Source organism: Pinus tabuliformis, chromosome 1_2, assembly GCF_031772625.1.
Source record: "Pinus tabuliformis cultivar Carrire ecotype Pingquan chromosome 1_2, CPIR1, whole genome shotgun sequence".
In the NCBI taxonomy this organism is placed as follows: Eukaryota; Viridiplantae; Streptophyta; class Pinopsida; order Pinales; family Pinaceae; genus Pinus; species Pinus tabuliformis.
The window spans coordinates 1,242,278,286-1,242,288,152 of record NC_142298.1 but is presented as its reverse complement, the minus strand read 5'-3'; the positions used below and the strand labels follow the sequence as shown (position 1 = coordinate 1,242,288,152).

The window sequence follows — 9,867 nt, the reverse complement described above, 5'->3', positions numbered from 1 at the left end:
GAGATGAAAAAGATCTAATAAGGTCATGTTTGGTGCAGCTAACAATTGGCCTTGATATTTGCTGAAATATGAGATTGACATGGGTAAAGGAGTAGGAGCATTGGAGCCTATGTTTCTTAATGGAGATGTTAGTTGAAGGATTCGATCTCAGAACCTATTGATGAGAGGAGATCAAGATCGCATAATTAACATTAGTAGGGGAAGCACCTTTCAGTGCTTATAGGAGGATTAGTTGTTGGAGGAGGCCATAGGGCGTTGATGACCATACGAAGAAAAAGGCTAAATATCTGTGTACATCAAAGAAGGAAAAACATCAGTGAGAAAACAATTTGTCATACAGAAGCCTCAAGTGTGTGGTATCATTGACCCTCTGGACCTGCCATCCCATTTTGGAAGAATGACATAGAACTCCCACAGAGGAGTGATCTATGTCGATTTTTCGATCATAAGTGGGCTTGACCCAAGTAGACCTATGAGAAGACACTTTATAGCCATCCCATGAGTAAAAATACCGACTAAGTCAGACCACCTTCTATCTTGTTCCTCTTGCTACCTATGTCTATGTCTAGGAGACAGTTCATCCTCAGTCTCGTTAACTCCCATTGTTACAAACTGCAACCTGCTTTTACCAGAATTTCTTCTAGTTGGGTATTTCTGTCTATTGAGCAATTCCCATTGTGAAACAATTGATCCATCCCGATCTTCAATTGGATGAACTTGCATTGCTGCATTGTGACTGTTATAGTCCTTGATTTCATTATGATACTGTGAAAAATCCCTTTGCTTTGACCTTTCACGCTCCTTTAGCACCTTGTTGTTCAAAAATTCTACCATGCAGAATTCCACCTGTCATTGAGACTCCCCACCTAGGGCACAAAAGTCAGGCTGAGATCTATTGATAATATTGACCATTTCAAGAGTGTATATATCTAAAGAATGGTAGCCTTCCCACTGCCTTTCACTCATTTCTATCAGCTCATCAGACCACACTATCTTCTCCTCCAATATATAGGATCATTTTGTTTGTAATAAAGCTGCTCCAGTGAAGAAAATGCCACCAATAGAAAATATTGATCAGTTACGGTTTGGTGCATATGACGCTATCTGGGCTCATCTTTTCAATTTCATATTTATTTGGCGCAAATGATTATTCAGCTGTTTGAGTTCAAATCTTCTTTTTCTTGCAATCAAGCCTCCAACAATAGCTCCTATCAGGGCTATACCAAAAAATATAGGCATGTTGAACATTGTCGTAGTATAATCTATGCATGTTTCAGCCAATGCATCATAAGGGCATAGTAAACCCAAGATGAGTGTAGCTAATGCACTGAATATTTCTTTAATAATATTGGAAATGATGTAATCTCTTGTTCTCCTTGATGTCTTCTATTGCATTGGATAACTGGCAATTGCCCACAGAAATTAGTTTTTCTGAGCTCCAGGAACACTTTTCTGGAAATTTTTGAAAACTTGGACGACCTGAAATTGGAGAATAGATGCAATCTCGTTTTATGGGTGGCACCAACACATTGTTGATTGAATAGATAGATGAAAGGCTGACGAGAAACCCATCTCCATTACATACGGTGACATTATTCAAACCATCAATAAAGTGCTGAAGCAGCCGGAATGCAGTGGAAGCATGGTGGAGAGATCTGTGCATAGGAAGCCGAGGCTTGAAACTGTCAAGTGAATTTGAAAAACATCCAACACATTCCAGTGCCCTTATGGAAGCCTTCTCCCAAATAGCATTTTCAAAACCACGGAGCATCCAGCAAGAGTAGTTGTGACAACTTTCCTGTCGGCGATCCCGCCCACCATGTGAACGACCCCGCTGCCGGCGAAGTCATAGACTCCACTCCTGAAAAGCAGACCGCTAGCTTTGGAAGCGCTGAGCCAACCATCTGGCGACCACACCCAATGCAATACCACATGGTATATGAACCTCGTGAGAATCTAAATTGATAATTTTTTGTCCCACACTCATTACACATGATTTTTTTTTAAATAGCTAGTTTTGTTTTGCAAGAGAGAGCCCACCTTGGTCTCATAGACCAGTGAGCAAGCCATCGTGGAGGAATGAAAAAGAAATGAAATAGAATGTGGTTTCAAATCATAAGTGATATGGGCATGTTTTGAATTACAATTATTTTTTTATTTTGTAAGGGTGGGATAAATTTTTGGAGTGATAAGTGAAGATTTTTAAAAGGGAAGCTCATTGTTGTATTTTGAAGAAAGTTTTTTAGCAGAATGTACTTTTATTTTTGAAGACAAGTTTCTTCAAGGGGCTGTGAGCTTGGAATTCTCATTATTGGAGAAATTTCATTCATGATGTTGTGAAAGTGAAGGTTGATGTACTCCAGTGATTAATAAAATCATAATTTTTGTGGTTCTTGTGTCGTAGATTTGCCCGAAATTGAATAAGGGGATCTTAGGTACACCATGTGTAATGTATGCATGTGCATGACTTATGTTCAAATTATCTCTTTGTATTATTCTTAAACAACTACATGCACATAAGCAAGCTTAAGTATAATAATGCTTAATCAAGATCCTATAATCAAGCTTAAGTACACAAGCACAAAGCATCACATCATCAACTTGATAAGATGATCTTCCAGGCAAGCACATTTCACATCATGTAATCAAAGAAATCAAGTTAAGGACACTACAAGATCAAGCATTTCAAGTCAATCCCTTTCTGCGTCCACATCCAATCAAGCTGTCATCTACAACAATTTTTGCAGCAATTCAACAACATTTTTTTCGCAATTACACTTGCACCGTTTTTTAATAAGCTCAATACAAAACTATAACTTGCAAATCATCATTTGTAAGTTGGTTTGCAATCAAAGACATATTGAGTTGAATTGTAAGGGTGCATTCTTGGTTGAAACCGACACCCGAGCTTTGAATTGATAGGGAATAAATTAAACCCAGTGAATCCATTGTTTTTAACTAAGTCATTCAAATCATTGTAAGCATTTCTCTTGGGTGCATTTTCTATAGTATTCAACACCCTTATTTTAATCAATCAAGAGTGTAAGTTCAAGAAAGTGCAAATCTCTCAACATCAAGTGAGCCTAAAACTGATTGAAGCAAGCATCAAGCGAGCGTGAAAGCAAGCAAGTGTGAGTTCAAACAATCAATTGTTAAAACAAGTTCAAGCGAGCGTGCAACAATCAACCAAACATCAAGCGAGCGAGTTCTACAAATCCAGCAAGTATTAAAAGCAAGCGAGCGTGAGTTCCATCCAATTCACATGGCGAAAAGACTTCAGTTATTAATTATTCTTAACAATTTGATCCTCTCAAATGTTGAATACATGGTGCAATTTAGCAAATCAAATCTTGTTGATATTTAAGTGCATCTTCAACATGCACATGAAATGATTGAGTTTCTTCAACTGGAGTCGCAAAAACAAATAATTGAGTTTCTAGAGAAGAGTGATGCTTCCAAGTATTTGAACAATACAAATACAGCTGATGATTCCAAGTCATTGATCCAACCAACTTCAAGTGTCGAAGTGATCCCTGACCCAGTTTAACTTTCTTCCAAACCAATCATCAAGCCATGGGAATAACTTCAAAGTAAAAAAAAAACAACGAGGAATAAGATATGACAAAGATGAAAACAACTTGCATATCCCCGATTATTCTAATCCAGTCAAGTTCATCAGTGCGGGGTTTCTTGATCAAATAACATCAACAAGCCATGAGAAAGTTGCAAACAAACAGACATGTGTGCAAACTGAAGTTGCAGTCAAACCAAAATGCCTTCATTGTCAAAGAACCGGTCATCTAGAAGATCATTGTTTTGATATCCATCCTTGTCACCATTGTCGTAAGTCAAATCATTCATCAGCACAATGCAGAAAACAAAAAAAATCAAGCAGATTGAAGATCAATTATTCATGGATTGATCCGTGGGAATGGTCATCCACAGTCAGAAGATTGTATAAGTTTTACAATCGAATTCACTCACACATATTGCAACCAAAATGAAGATGGTACTCTCGTGCAGTTGAACGGGGGAGTACACCAGTGAAACACTCCTACACCTAAAGGAGGGGAGTTCAGAAATAATTTGAAGAAGATTGTCTCTCCTTTCAGCTGACAAAAGGGGGAAAATGTTAATGAAATTGACAAGTGGTTGTCAGATTGGAAGTCTGGAAAACATCAGTGAAGTAGCCAGTGGGAGTCTTCATCGGCCAGTGGGTGATCATCATTAGCAAATACGCCAGTGGGCATTCATCAAATTGTGCCAGTGGACACGGGATGTTGTTTTCAAGCAAAGGATAGTTTGATCCTTTTGTGCCTTGGCACATGATGGAGTTCTCAAGCGACATTCAGAGATGAATCAGTCATGCAGCTGACTCATGGTCTCTTCATATTATAGTTTCTTCAACATCCAGCTTTGGCGGTTTTTCAGGCAAATGTTTTTTGAGGATCAACTTGAGAACTTGGAAGATGGTTCCTTGTTCATTTTGGATTTATCGTTGGGGGGGGGATGTTCGCCACACTCTCTTAAAAATAAATAATAAATCCAATTATTAAATTAAATAAATAAAATCATGAGAATTCCTCAAACTAAGGAGTCTAGTTTGGATGATAGATTCTCTTCAAGTAGCTCTCCTAAATTAGTGTGTAAGTTGAGAAATTGTCTCAACCAAGTGATTCTAAGATAGATGCATTATCTTAAGACCAGTTACTCATGTATTTAAATGTATTATTAAATTTTTTGAATAATGTGAATTACATGAGCATGAGAGACCACATGATGGCTCTCTGCCTTTTTTGCCAGTTTAATTTTTGTGTGTTAATTTACTATGCATATGGTTATATGGCTCAAGAACATATACAACCTACATGCATGCATGACAACCATATTCCGCCCATCCATTCCAAGGGGTGAACCACCCTTTGATACCACTATGTAACATCATCCTTCCACATTTACCCAGGTTAACCGATCCAATGGGGTGAACATGTGATGAGAGGATACTATGATGTGATTCAAATCCTAATGTACATCTAAGGAATTGGAACCGACAAAACAAAACCACTATGACCTTACTCAGGAGCTACAGGCCCTTCAAAAGGAAACCAACCCTTCTAGGTGCTTAACCCTTGAGACGATTTGTCTTTTGGGTGATCTGGACCCTTATTCACTCCTGTGATGCACCATGCATGCAATTGAGGCCTTCTAGTTGCTCCCATAGCAAGGCATTCCGGTGACTATGGAGATTTTTAGGCAGTTCTGATCTAGCAACCCCAGATTATGTGCCACATTTTTAGGGCTAGGTCTTAGGCCACTTCCTAGAACTTCATGAAACCTTCATAGATGATAAAAAAATAATGAAATAAGGCTAATAATGCAATAATTTAACCAAGGACTTGACCATACCCCTACTATCCATGATAGGAATTTCGTTAAACATATCACGAATATGAAACCTACATGTCATAACAATATATATGATCATAGGGGTCTCATACATATCTGATATTCATAAGGAATCATTGATGTCTCATTGCCATAGATGTCTTATCATATATTAAGTCATAGATCCATTGTCCATTCATTTTCTAATCAAAACATGATAAGAGCCATACATGAAGTTTGTATAAAACATACTCATAACTGACATATAACCAACGGAAATAACAAGGATATAACAACCATAAAAATTGCATATGAATAAGTACATTTACACATGAAATACCAAAGGATAAGGAGCTCTTATTAATAAATGCATAAGCCAACCAAGTCAGGGACTTCCACGAACGACCCAACCATAGATTGGTTGAACCAACCTTTCTTTTAACCAATCACCCCCATGCCATATTCCAAGCATGAATGTGGGACTAACAAAAAAAACAATTAAGGCTTCTAGAAGCAAGACCACCTCAACCCTCATCAATACAACTAGACTTTATCGCAATCCCACTGGATCACTGGGCCCTAAACAAGCATGGATTCCTTTTGATATCTCCACCTAAACCATTAGGATTTTTTCTGTCTCCAGTCTCTAGGCTTTATCGTATATCCCACCATTCACTGGTCAAGGATTCCTATGCCTAATCGAGACTCCACCCTCTAGGATTTACCATATATATTGCCCTTCACTAATTAAGGATTCCTAGGCATAATCAAGGGCATACACCTCTAGGCTTTACCATATATCTTGCCATTCACCAGTCGAGGATTTCTAGTCCCACTGAGGTACACACAATCTTGCTTTACCGCAATCCCACCTTCACCTATCCAAGGATTCCTAGGCCTTGTTTTCTTCTCTAGAGACCTCCCCACTCAGCTTTGAATCCGTCCAGAAATTCAACTCAAACAACAAAATAGAACGTCATCACGCCATGGCTATCTGAAAATGGCAAGGCAAGGCTGAAGAACATTGTCACACCTAGAAAAACCTATGCAAATGACAACAAGAGAACCAAATACACACATTCATGTACCATGCATGAAAAAACTAGAAAGGAAATCATACATGCAACTCAATACCTACAAGTAATCCCACTGTAGCTGCTTGATCCTGCTCTTCCTTTCTTGATCTTTTTCTTCCTCTTTCTTTCCTATCCTTCCTTTGCCTTATTTCCTCCAATGCTAGAGTGTTCAAAATAATTCTCTAAGTGTCCAAGAGTATGAGAGAGAGAGCTCCAAAACTAAATTGACAAACGGTAGCAATTGATCCTCAGAAGCATTTTATTAATGAGGTCTCTATTTTCTTCAATTTCCATTATTTTTCTTCATTTTCCTCCTCACATGCAACCTATGACCTTTCACCTTCCTTTTCTCCTAATATCCATTATTTTCATAAATAAATTGCCAAAAATGCCAATTTTCCTTTCCAAATCCTTTTCCATTCCCTTTGCCAATTGTTTTAGCCATAATAAACTAAATGACCACCCACACTAGGATGTTTTTCCCAACATTCAAATTGGAATAAGTGTCCCATGACCTTGGTTATTATTTTTCCTTTATTAACTTTTATTACATGGAATTTTGACCAGGGCCATTACACACTCAACTTAGATTGTGTGAAATGTTATCTCTTAGGACTTGATGATACCTTCCTTCAGCTTGTTTTCCAAAGAATGAGTTGCCTATAACCTTGATTTAAATTTTTCTTGGTTTTCCACGTTATTTTTCCTTTGTAGTAATATAATAGAGACCCATATTTAATATGACCCTTTGAACATATAGTTTACTATCTTGAAGTTTATGAACATGTTGGTTTATAAGTCAGTAAAACTTGACTTCTATTAATAAATGGAATATGCTGAAATTGTAAAAAATGTGGAATGAAATAAATTCACTTGAATGGTGATAGCTCATCTCTGAGAGGATATGTGATTGCTATGCACTCTACTACCATTGATTCAATTATTGGGGGCTAAGATCCAATAGGATTGAATTCTAAGAGAGGAGGATAGAAAGCATACAGATCTGCCATGAATCTGTTCACATGAACATTGATAAAAATGCAAGAACTAAAATAAATCACAAAAATATAAAGAGATAGAGACAAAAAAAAATGGAAAAGAAGAATCCCTTTAAGAAGAAACATTACATGCAATGAGGCCAATTTTGGTACCTCTCCTTCTCTCCTTCATACTCTTCCTATTTCCTTCTTATAAGGTTTTTTTTTATGGAGCCAACTTTAACTAGGGTTTATCCTGCCAGTTACATATATATCAAGTTCCCCTTCACATAAAAATATATTTTTGACTTGTACATCTAAAATTAGACTATAACCCCATTAAAATTCATATCAATCCTCTACCCTTATAAAATGATGGTCCTCATCATTCAAAATGTTAAAAAAAGAGGGACCCCATTATGTTTAATGTACCATCATGATTACCATATATAATGAGTCAATGATGATAATGGTTTTGTGTCATTAGCCCTTAATCATGGGTTATTTGATGACCCATAGCCATCATGATTACAATGTTCCTAGTACCTATGAAGAGAAGGTTTTGTTTGCTTTGCCCATAACCATGGGTTTGTAAATCACCCAAAATTGTGTAATTTTTTTTGGAAATGGACCTCTTTATACAACTTTGCTATAATTGATGAAATTGAATTTCGTCAAAGATCTATTTGAGGTATTGAAGGGACCTTTCCAATGATTTAAGATACTTGCTCTAACATGATATGTGGCATGAGAAAAACATTATTGAAAATCAAGGTACATGAGGTCATGTTGTTTTAGAAACATGTGTGACTTCAATCAATGATATATCTAAAACTAGGAAGACAAATCAAATTATATAGAAAACCATTTGAGCTAACATAAAATACTTTAAAATGACCTATTTTGCACCCTTTGAAGTTATTTATAGAGGTCATGGAACCTACATGAATTTCATTGAAGATTGTTTCCCTACATTCCATTCATTATTGTGGTTCTACGACAACCATACCACCATGTTCAAGCTGATAAATGGATGAAATGAGGTCATCCAATATTCTCTGATCTAGATAAAAATAAATAAATAAAAATTATGGCATGGTTTTATAAATCTACAATAACAATGAATGAGAATACCAAGTGTAGAATACCACAAAGGATGCTAAGGGTTTGTAGAGAAACATTGGTTGCTATAGAAATCATGGAACCTTCATATTGCAGACCAGTGGATGTAGTGAATTCATATAAGAATTCTCCTACAATGGTGAATTAATACTTGAAGGGAGAAAAACCTATAATTCTCGTGGACCAACTATGAAACTTATAGTGTATCACTAGGAAAATGGACTCCAAAAGTGCCAAACGGAGATTGAAGTTGCTATAAAACTTTGAAACTAAAACATGCTTCAAACCATGGTTCCCATGGAGTTGTAACCGACTTTGATACCACTGATCTAGATCTTGGGGGATAAAATACAGAAGGCTCGAATGATGAGAGAGAGAGAAAACATATATATATTCCATGAAACTATTCACAAGAACATTGATAAGAATGCAAACACTAAAATACATCACAAAAATATGGAGAGGGAGAGAGAGAGAGTTGGAGAAGAAAAATTCCATTAGGAAGAACCATTACATGCAATGAGGCGAATTTTTTGACATTTCCTTCTCCTCCTTCACTCTCTTCCTGTTTCCTTCTTATAAGGTGTCTTTTTTATAAATACAACTTTAATTAGTGTTTACCCTGTCAGTTATATATCTATCAAGTTCCATTTCACAGAAAAATACGACTTGATGACTTACACATTTGAACTTAGAATATAACCCCTCTAAGATTTGGATCAAGTTAGTATCTTCCAAGTAGAAATCAAGTGAAGTTCTTTGTCAAACCTCTTAATGGCATGCCTGATAGATGCTTAAACTTGTTATTTTCCAAATTAAATAGAGGTGTTGGAAATAATATTCAGAAATAAGATGCTTTCTTCTTACCTGCTTTTTTTTCTTTTGGGAAACATTCCCTAAGAAAGAAAGTAACCTTCAGATAGGCATAAGAATTCTCAAGCCCTGGGGGGAATGCAATCCAATCAAATCAGTTTGTTTCACCGGGGGTTCAAGATTTGTGTTATTCAATGGTCCAAATGAATATATTGAGCACAATGGAGCTTCCAAAGAATGGGTTTTAGTCTCTGGTCCCTTAACTCTTGAATTTTCTTTCCCCTATGATACATTGTGTAATTTAGGAGGCAGACAAGGTATTTGTTATGTAAACCATTGGGTCTACAATTCATTGCTTTTTGTAAACTCTCTCATTAGGGAAAACTAGTCACAACTTGGTTGGTAGGAGGAACGATTGTAGCCCTATTTAGTGTTTCAATTGGACCTTCTAGGTACTATCATTCTGCAGATTAGGGACCTTATGCTATATGAGG

At 36.7% G+C, this 9,867-nt stretch overlaps 2 pseudogenes; both read right to left on the bottom strand.

Moving 5' to 3' along the window:
- Positions 1-313: 313 nt before the first annotated feature.
- Positions 314-966, bottom strand: LOC149210748 (uncharacterized; annotated as a pseudogene).
- A 108-nt stretch (positions 967-1,074) lies between these two features.
- LOC149210747 (uncharacterized) lies at positions 1,075-1,593 on the bottom strand (annotated as a pseudogene).
- Positions 1,594-9,867: the final 8,274 nt, after the last annotated feature.